At 36.9% G+C, this 9,700-nt stretch overlaps 1 pseudogene; it reads left to right on the forward strand.

Moving 5' to 3' along the window:
* On the forward strand, positions 1–2,602 carry LOC123428622 (annotated as a pseudogene).
* The last annotated feature ends 7,098 nt before the right edge of the window (positions 2,603–9,700 follow it).

The following is a 9,700-nucleotide window of genomic DNA, read 5'->3' on the forward strand; positions in this document are numbered from 1 at the left end:
ATGGCGGAGGAAGCCCCGGGCGCCGGCCCGGCCGCGGTTCCCATGTCCCTGTCGCCGCTCCTCCCGCCGCCGCAGATGGTGGTGGTGGCGCTCGACGCCACCCGCGACCACCGCGAGGTGGAGGTCAGGATGTCGCTCAGGGCGTTCGTCGCGCGGGGCGACATACTTCGCGGCGGCGACTCCCTCCTTGTGCTCGGCGTTCTCCACTCCGTCACCAATCCGAGTGAGGGCCGAGCTCCCCCTTTAGTTTGATCCAACCAATTCAGACCATCCAAAATGCATTGATCCAATGGAGCCTGCATTAGTGATTGTCTTATGATGGCTTCTCACACTTCTCTTGATTGAATCTACGATCTGAGTGCAGCAACTTTACTTCTTTTGTTTCTTGACAGATATATCAGGAGACTCGGTTTTGAAGGAGGACATATTGTTGATCCTGATCTGGTAGTTTCTATTGATGCATTAGACAGTTGTCTTCTTTCTTTTGTTAATTATTATGCACTTACACCTAGCTTTGTACAGGGAGAGTTGCTGTGTCCAATGTGTCGCAGATTTGCAAATTCCATTCTTCCAGCATCGCCCGATTTCTCTGGTATAACTAGGAAGGCGATGCCAATTGCTCAAACCACGCCTACTGAGGCTGCTGCAAGTATACATAACTTACAGTCCCCTCGTGCACTGGCCCTCCTTGAAAGTGCCAGAAAAATTGTTGGACAAAGCACATTTGTAAAAGCTTTTCCTGGGAATGTGAATGACACTGCAGAGCCAGCTTTAGATCCTTCCCTTCGAAGACTCACTATGCTTTACTATCCTCGCAGCAAAAGCAGCTTTTCAGCATCTGAAAGGCTAAGCCCATCCTTGTTTCTCTGGGAAACACTTCGGTACTCTGTCGTTTCTACAGAGATCGCTTCTCGTGATAGAATGTCAAACTATTCTGCTCAATCGAAGTCTTGCTTAGAATCTCTGCGCAGCGAATTGAATTCATAGAGTGGATTCATATTGTCTCTGTTGTTTCGTGTTTCTCACTCTGCACGTGTTCTGAACCGCCGTGAGGTTCTTCTGAGATTTGAAGGTATCCAACTGTTAGCAGGGTCTATTTGCTCTGGTATTTCTCGCGATAAAGATCTTTTGGATGCTACTAAGCGAAAAGGTATGTAGGGCACCTTGGCCCCCTTTGTACAATTTTCCTACATCATGGATTTTTCCCAGTGCCGTTTCTTAGAATTCACCTACTTTCACTTATAAATTCCAATAGGTATCACGATAAATTATATAGTTATTAAAAAGATCAAATGGGTAACTTGTATGATGTACCTATTTTTGTGTTTTTGATTCCTGTTTACTCGAAATTCAAATCACTATACCATATTTACGTGCAGGAATATACCATATTTATGTATCCTCTTTCTCACATTTCTGTTTTTAATAGGCACTTCGCTACCTATGGTTGACCCGGAAAGTGAGGGTGAAATATCTCCTGATATTCAATTTTGGAAGCAGTGTGCTGATCCTGTCCTGGCTCAAGATCCATTTTCTTCATTGATGTCAGCACTTTTCTGCCTGCCCATTGAAGTTTTGACCTCCACAGAATTCTTCATCCCTATTGTTCATCTATTCTACATTGTTTGTGTCATTCAGGTATGCTGTTCTGTAATCTCCCACCACCTACATAGTTCTTTTATGGTGTATTTCTTTGTAACATATGTATTGCGCTGTAGGCACTGATAACATGCTATGGACAAGAAGCTTTTGACATATCAATCTTCCATGGCTGCCTTCTTAAGGATGTTTGCCACGAGATGTCAGGATATGATATTGCTAGAGAATATTTTGTATCTAAGCACATCGATCCCTTTTGTGAAAAATGCCCAATCTCAATCTATATAAGAGAGGTGATTACTCAATCTCAATGGCTAGAAAAGTACTCACGATTTTCGTTCTTTGCATATAAATTTGACACAGAAATCATAAAAATTCTATGAACAAAAAAATCATAATTTTTTTACATATTCGATCTTTGCATATATATGAGCATACAAACATGCGTACATAAATCTCCTCCAAAACGTCTAATTCAGCACACAGTGATGATTATATTGTTGCAGTGTCAAAGCTACCAATAAATGCATAGCATGGAGAGGTGCAGTGGACATTCTTTGTTGAAATGTCGAAAAAGTCTGCACTGAATCTCTTTGTTGGATGTAAACATGAATAACGTTTCAATTAGAAATAAAATTTGGAAGCACAAATATTATTTGAAAAAACCCTGATTTGTTTCTGAATGTGTGAATTATATTTGTAAAACAGGAGTGTTTTTGAATTAGTGGATATTATTTTGAAAACAGGTCCATTTTCTAAAATTTTGAACAAAATTTGTAAAAGCAAGACTTTTTGGATCTCTTAGCAATTTGTTTTTTTGCGGATACAACCTGGAGCTCGGGGCAGGGCCTTGTCGCCGGCGACGCGAGGCCGAGGGGCGGTGTGCGGGCACGAGGAGGCAAGGTCGAGGAGGCATGGCGCGTGGGCGCAGGAGGAGAAGGAGGCGGGGTCGACGAGGGCGGCGTGCGGGCGCAAGAGGATGCTCGCCGCCGGCTTCCAGTAGGGGCGAGGAGTCGGCGCACGTATGCGAGGAGGCAGGGTCGAGGAGGCGCAGGATGACGTCGGGAGGCGGGGTCGAGGAGGTGTAGTAGGATGCCGGCATGTGGCGCTCCGGCGAGGGCTTGGCGAGGGCGGCGCCGGTCGCGAGGGCTTAGCGGCGGCCAACGTACTACTTGGTCCCCTCGATACTCCCTAAGACAGAGGATACGACTGTGGCAGAGCAGGCTGAGGCAAGGCGACTTGTGGGATGCGCCTTGACGAGGCCGAGGTGGCCTCCTCGCGGTCAACGCGAGCAGATGAAAAAACCAGCATGAAGCGACGGTCCGAATCGGGGTCGGACGCGTGAGGCTGCTGGACGGATTGGCAGCGTAGGACAACGACTTGGCGGGCCAGATCGGACAATGGCAGAGGAGGAGCTCCAGGATGAGGCGGGCAGGTGACACATGCTTCTGGGCGGTCTGAATCCGGCGACTTGATGAGGGAGTGCCGACGACAATTTTGAACTCCATGGTGGCAGCGTTATTTTTGTTCGTCTGAGTCCCCTTGTTCGACAGAGAAGAAAGATGGTGAGAATAGAGATGAGATTTATGGTTGGATTGGGAGGGAGAAGCACCGGGAAGAGCCGACTCATCGGCGTGGTCATGTTGTTGTTGCCCGCTTCGTAATGGACGAGGGCATGAGGAGGTGCGCGTGCGCGGTGAGATCTGGGAAAAAAGGAAGACTGCAGTATGCCGTTGTTTGCAAGTCCCTCGATGGGGAATTAATCTAATCCGCCTGTAGCCTGCTAGCCGTCTTGTGCGAGATACACACGGCGTTATGAGGGACCCACGTATCGGTAAATCATCTCGCGAGGTCCATTCCTTTTTTTCCCAACGATTCCCATTCACATGTGACCTCTCTCCTTCATAACACCCGTACAAACACCAAGTGCACACAAGTCATTTTAACAATAGATAAGAAAGCTACAGCCGGACCCCTATTTCATCCCTAAACGCCCGAACGTTTGTCCGGTGCATAAGCTAATCACACACTTTATTTATTGCTCAATAATATATTTTTATACATGAAATAAGTTGTGTCTTTTTTTATACATAAAACAAGTTGTGCCTTTTTTATACATGAAACAAGTTGTATCTTTTTTTACCCGGTGCAATGCACGGGCATTTGTACTAGTCTTTACCTACTAATAAAGCAAATAATGCTTCTGTCGTACGTCATAAACATTGCCCCTAAAGTTGCTTCAAATTACCCACTATGCCACCTTCAAGTCAAAAGGAAACGGATTGTTTTTATCACATCGCTCCGCCATGTATTGGTACATAAGAAGTTGAACCGCAATATGGCAACTAAGTGGTCCTAGCATACTGGCTAGAGTGCGCCCCTTCTTCCTAGACACCCGGGTTCGAATCCAGTTCTAAGTTACTTTTTCCTTTTTTTTTCTTTACCTATTCTTTTTTTCTTTTATTAGGCTGATTAAAATCAAGCAACTTTTGTTTAAATTTTTTTTTTACCTTTTCTTTTCTCAGGCTGATTCAAATCAAAGCAATTTTTGTTTAATTGTTTTCTCTTTTTTGTTTATCTTTTCTTTTTTCCTTCTATCAGGCTGATTCAAATGAAGCAATTTTTGTTTAATATTTTTCTTTCTTTTTTTACCTTTTCTTCTATCAGGCTGATTCAAATCAAAACGATTTTTGTTTAATTGTTTTCTCTTTTTTGTTTATCTTTTCTTTTTTCCTTCTATCGGGCTGATTCAAATGAAGCAAATTTTGTTTAATTTTTTTCTTTCTTTTTTACCTTTTCTTCTATCAGGCTGATTCAAATCAAAGCAATTTTTGTTTAATTGTTTTCTCTTTTTTGTTTATCTTTTCTTTTTTCCTTCTATCAGGCTGATTCAAATGAAGTAATTTTTGTTTAAATTTCTCTTTTTTATTTACCTTTTCTTCTATTCTTCTATCAAGCTGATTCAAATCAAAACGATTTTTGTTTAATTGTTTGCCTCTTTTTGTTTATCTTTTTTTCTTTTCTTTTATCAGGCTCATTCAAATCAAGCGATAGGAATTGGGAGGAGAAGATGAAATGGATTATTTGTGGAAGAGACCAACTATCTATGATAGGTTGTCAGATTGTATACCACTGACTATACTGCGAACAATTTTTTTTGCCCCAATGGCCTTTGGATTAGTTCATCTTGATTTCTTTCACTCACGTACGACAGTATACATGCGAGCACAGCGGCGTCCCACGTACACAACATCGGCCAGATATGCATACAAATTGGTTGCTGGATTTTGAATCTATTTTCTACTCTCATGCGGCATATGGTCAGTGAAAATCTTGATGTTTACCTATTCTTTTTTTCTTCTATTAGGCTGATTAAAATCAAGCAATTTTTGTTTAATTTTTTTATTTTTTTACCTTTTCTTTTATCACGCTGATTCAAATCAAAGCGATTTTTGTTTAATTGTTTTTTCTTTTTTGTTTATCTTTTCTTTTTTTCCTTCTATCAGGCTGATTCAAATGAAGCAATTTTTGTTTAATTTTTTTCTTTCTTTTTTACCTTTTCTTCTATCAGGCTGATTCAAATCAAAGCGATTTTTGTTTAATTGTTTTCTCTTTTTTGTTTATCTTTTCTTTTTTCCTTCTATCGGGCTGATTCAAATGAAGCAAATTTTGTTTAATTTTTTTCTTTCTTTTTTACCTTTTCTTCTATCAGGCTGATTCAAATCAAAGCGATTTTTGTTTAATTGTTTTTCTCTTTTTTGTTTATCTTTTCTTTTTTCCTTCTATCACGCTGATTCAAATGAAGCAATTTTTGTTTAATTTTCTCTTTTTTATTTACCTTTTCTTCTATTCTTCAATCACGCTGATTCAAATCAAAGCGATTTTTGTTTAATTGTTTGCCTCTTTTTGTTTATCTTTTTTTCTTTTCTTCTATCAGGCTCATTCAAATCAAGCGATAGGAATTGGGAGGAGAAGATGAAATGGATTATTTGTGGAAGAGGCCAACTGTTTATGATAGGTTGTCAGATTGTATACCACTAACTATACCGCGAATAATTTTTTTGCCCCAATGGCCTCTGGATTAGTTCATCTTGATTTCTTTCACTCACGTACGACAGTATACATGCGACCACAGCGGCGTCCGACGTAAACAACAACGGCCAGATATGCATACAGAGTGGTTGCTGGATTTTGAATCTATTTTCTGCTTTCCTGCGGCATATGGTCAGTGAAAATCTTGATGTTTACCTATCCTTTTTTTCTTCTATTAGGCTGATTAAAATCAAGCCATTTTTGTATAATTTTTTCCTTTTTTTTACCTTTTCTTTTATCAGGCTGATTCAAATCAAAGCTATTTTTGTTTAATTGTTTTCTCTTTTTTGTTTATCTTTTCTTTTTTCCTTCTATCAGGCTGATTCAAATGAAGCAATTTTTGTTTAATTTTTTTCTTTCTTTTTTACCTTTTCTTCTATATTCAAATCAAAACGATTTTTGTTTAATTGTTTTCTCTTTTTTGTTTATCTTTTCTTTTTTCCTTCTATCGGGCTGATTCAAATGAAGCAAATTTTGTTTAATTTTTTTCTCTCTTTTTTACCTTTTTTTCTATCACGCTGATTCAAATCAAAGTGATTTTTGTTTAATTGTTTTCTCTTTTTTGTTTATCTTTTCTTTTTCCCTTCTATCAGGCTGATTCAAATGAAGCAATTTTTGTTTAATTTGCCCTTTTTTATTTAACTTTTCTTCTATTCTTCAATCACGCTGATTCAAATCAAAGCGATTTTTGTTTAATTTTTTGCCTCTTTTTGTTTATCTTTTTTTCTTTTCTTCTACCAGGCTCATTCAAATCAAGCGATAGGAATCGGAAGGAGAAGATGAAATGGATTATTTGTGGAAGAGGCCAACTATCTATGATAGGTTGTCACATTGTATACCACTAACTATACCGCGAACAATTTTTTTTGCCCCAATGGCCTCTGGATTAGTTCATCTTGATTTGTTTCACTCACGTACGACAGTATACATGCGACCACAGCGGCGTCCGACGTACACAACATCGGCCAGATATGCATACAGAGTGGTTGCTGGATTTTGAATCTATTTTCTGCTTTCCTGCGGCATATGGTCAGTGAAAATCTTGATGTTTACCTATCCTTTTTTTCTTCTATTAGGCTGATTAAAATCAAGTCATTTTTGTTTAATTTTGTCCTTTTTTTTACCTTTTCTTTTATCAGGCTGATTCAAATCAAAGCGATTTTTTTTAATTGTTTTCTCTTTTTTGTTTATCTTTTCTTTTTTCCTTCTATCAGGCTGATTCAAATGAAGCAATTTTTGTTTAATTTTTTTCTTTCTTTTTTACCTTTTCTTCTATCAGACTGATTCAAATCAAAGCGATTTTTCTTTAATTGTTTTTTCTTTTTTGTTTATCTTTTCTTTTTTCCTTCTATCGGGCTGATTCAAATGAAGCAAATTTTGTTTAATTTTTTTCTTTCTTTTTTACCTTTTCTTCTATCAGGCTGATTCAAATCAAAGCGATTTTTGTTTAATTGTTTTCTCTTTTTTGTTTATCTTTTCTTTTTTCCTTCTATCAAGCTGATTCAAATGAAGCAATTTTTGTTTAATTTTCCTTTTTTATTTACCTTTTCTTCTATTCTTCAATCACGCTGATTCAAATCAAAGCGATTTTTGTTTAATTTTTTGCCTCTTTTTGTTTATCTTTTTTTCTTTTCTTCTACCAGGCTCATTCAAATCAAGCGATAGGAATCGGAAGGAGAAGATGAAATGGATTATTTGTGGAAGAGGCCAACTATCTATGATAGGTTGTCACATTGTATACCACTAAATATACCGCGAACAATTTTTTTTGCCCCAATGGCCTCTGGATTAGTTCATCTTGATTTGTTTCACTCACGTACGACAGTATACATGCGACCACAGCAGCGTCCGACGTACACAACATCGGCCAGATATGCATACAGAGTGGTTGCTGGATTTTGAATCTATTTTCTGCTTTGCTGCGGCATATGGTCAGTGAAAATCTTGATGTTTAGCTATCCTTTTTTTCTTCTATTAGGCTGATTAAAATCAAGTCATTTTTGTTTAATTTTGTCCTTTTTTTTACCTTTTCTTTTATCAGGTTGATTCAAATCAAAGCGATTTTTTTTAATTGTTTTCTCTTTTTTGTTTATCTTTTCTTTTTTCCTTTTATCAGGCTGATTCAAATGAAGCAATTTTTGTTTAATTTTTTTCTTTCTTTTTTACCTTTTCTTCTATCAGACTGATTCAAATCAAAGCGATTTTTGTTTAATTGTTTTCTCTTTTTTGTTTATCTTTTCTTTTTTCCTTCTATCGGGCTGATTCAAATGAAGCAAATTTTGTTTAATTTTTTTCTTTCTTTTTTACCTTTTCTTCTATCAGGCTGATTCAAATCAAAGCGATTTTTGTTTAATTGTTTTCTCTTTTTTGTTTATCTTTTCTTTTTTCCTTTTATCAGGCTGATTCAAATGAAGCAATTTTTGTTTAATTTTCCCTTTTTTATTTAACTTTTCTTCTATTCTTCAATCACGCTGATTCAAATCAAAGCGATTTTTATTTAATTTTTTGCCTCTTTTTGTTTATCTTTTTTTCTTTTCTTCTACCAGGCTCATTCAAATGAAGCGATAGGAATCGGAAGGAGAAGATGAAATGGATTATTTGTGGAAGAGGCCAACTATCTATGATAGGTTGTCACATTGTATACCACTAACTATACCGCGAACATTTTTTTTGCCCCAATGGCCTTTGGATTAGTTCATCTTGATTTGTTTCACTCACGTACGACAGTATACATGCGACCACAGCGGCGTCCGACGTACACAACATCGGCCAGATATGCATACAGAGTGGTTGCTGGATTTTGAATCTATTTTCTGCTTTCCTGCGGCATATGGTCAGTGAAAATCTTGATGTTTAGCTATCCTTTTTTTCTTCTATTAGGCTGATTAAAATCAAGTCATTTTTGTTTAATTTTGTCCTTTTTTTTACCTTTTCTTTTATCAGGCTGATTCAAATCAAAGCGATTTTTTTTCATTGTTTTTTCTTTTTTGTTTATCTTTTCTTTTTTCCTTCTATCAGGCTGATTCAAATGAAGCAATTTTTGTTTAATTTTTTTCTTTCTTTTTTACCTTTTCTTCTATCAGACTGATTCAAATCAAAGCGATTTTTGTTTAATTGTTTTCTCTTTTTTGTTTATCTTTTCTTTTTTCCTTCTATCGGGCTGATTCAAATGAAGCAAATTTTGTTTAATTTTTTTCTTTCTTTTTTACCTTTTCTTATATCAGGCTGATTCAAATCAAAGCGATTTTTGTTTAATTGTTTTCTCTTTTTTGTTTATCTTTTCTTTTTTCCTTCTATCAGGCTGATTCAAATGAAGCAATTTTTGTTTAATTTTCCTTTTTTATTTACCTTTTCTTCTATTCTTCAATCACGCTGATTCAAATCAAAGCGATTTTTGTTTAATTTTTTGCCTCTTTTTGTTTATCTTTTTTTCTTTTCTTCTACCAGGCTCATTCAAATCAAGCGATAGGAATCGGAAGGAGAAGATGAAATGGATTATTTGTGAAAGAGGCCAACTATCTATGATAGGTTGTCAGATTGTATACCACTAACTATAACGCGAACAATTTTTTTTGCCCCAATGGCCTCTGGATTAGTTCATCTTGATTTCTTTCACTCACGTATGACAGTATACATGCGAGCACAGCGGCGTCTGACGTACACAACATCGGCCAGATATGCATACAAAGTGGTTGCTGGATTTTGAATCTATTTTCTGCTTTCCTGCGGCATATGGTCAGTGAAAATCTTGATGTTTACCTATCCTTTTTTTCTTCTATTAGGCTGATTAAAATCAAGCCATTTTTGTTTAATTTTGTCCTTTTTTTTACCTTTTCTTTTATCGATTCAAATCAAAGCTATTTTTGTTTAATTGTTTTCTCTTTTTTGTTTATCTTTTCTTTTTTCCTTCTATAAGGCTGATTCAAATGAAGCAATTTTTGTTCAATTTTTTTCTTTCTTTTTTACCTTTTCTTCTATCAGACTGATTCAAATCAAAGCAATTTTTGTT

Source organism: Hordeum vulgare, chromosome 2H (genome assembly GCF_904849725.1).
Source record: "Hordeum vulgare subsp. vulgare chromosome 2H, MorexV3_pseudomolecules_assembly, whole genome shotgun sequence".
Taxonomy (NCBI): Eukaryota; Viridiplantae; Streptophyta; class Magnoliopsida; order Poales; family Poaceae; genus Hordeum; species Hordeum vulgare.